Source organism: Schistocerca cancellata, chromosome 1, assembly GCF_023864275.1.
Source record: "Schistocerca cancellata isolate TAMUIC-IGC-003103 chromosome 1, iqSchCanc2.1, whole genome shotgun sequence".
Classification (NCBI taxonomy): Eukaryota; Metazoa; Arthropoda; class Insecta; order Orthoptera; family Acrididae; genus Schistocerca; species Schistocerca cancellata.
The window spans coordinates 875,350,053-875,350,854 of record NC_064626.1 but is presented as its reverse complement, the minus strand read 5'-3'; the positions used below and the strand labels follow the sequence as shown (position 1 = coordinate 875,350,854).

Sequence of the window (802 nt, the reverse complement as noted above, 5' to 3'; positions counted from 1 at the left end):
CTTAACATCTGAGGTCATCAGTCCCCTAGAGTTAAAACTACTTAAACCTAACTAACCGAAGGACATCACACACGTACATGCCCGAGACAGGATTCGAACCAACGACCGTAGCAGCAGCACGGTTCCGGACTGAAGCGCCTAGAACAGCTCGGCAGCAGCGGCCATAAATTGATCGAAATTATTTTGTCTAAACACGGATGTAAGAGAGTGCTCTAGGACTGTTCCTATAAAAGAAATAATTTAATTTTCTTACTCGCAACGTTTTTGAGTAGCCAGGGACCACTACTAGCAGTATACACGTCACACCACTCGTTAACATAAGTCACAGACATTAAAGACACTCACTTCCCTTTTTAACTTTTAGCAAAATCACAGCAGAGGTTGATATAATTTGCTACCTTGTTACTTAGGGCAACGGCCTTGCCGCAGTGGATACACCGGTTCCCGTCAGATCACCGAAGTTAACCGCTGTTGGACGTGGTCGGCACTTGGATGGGTGACCATCCTGGCCGCCATGCGCTGTTGCCATTTTTCGAGGTGCACTCAGCCTCGTGGTACCAACTGAGGAGCTGCTCGACCGAACAGTAGCGGCTTCGGTCAAAAATACCATCATACCGTCCGGGAGAGCGGTGTGCTGACCCCACGCCCCTCCTATCCGCATCCTCCACTGAGGATGACATGGCGGTCGGATGGTCCCAGAAGGCCACTCGTGGCCTGACGACGGAGTGCCTTGTTACTTACGTGCACTACCTTCACCAAAAATCCAAAGTGTTTCAAGTATATTAAGTCTGACATATATAGC

At 48.9% G+C, this 802-nt stretch overlaps 1 pseudogene; it reads left to right on the top strand.

The window, feature by feature from the left end:
- The first annotated feature begins 410 nt into the window (after window positions 1–410).
- On the top strand, window positions 411–528 carry LOC126103382 (5S ribosomal RNA; annotated as a pseudogene).
- Window positions 529–802: the final 274 nt, after the last annotated feature.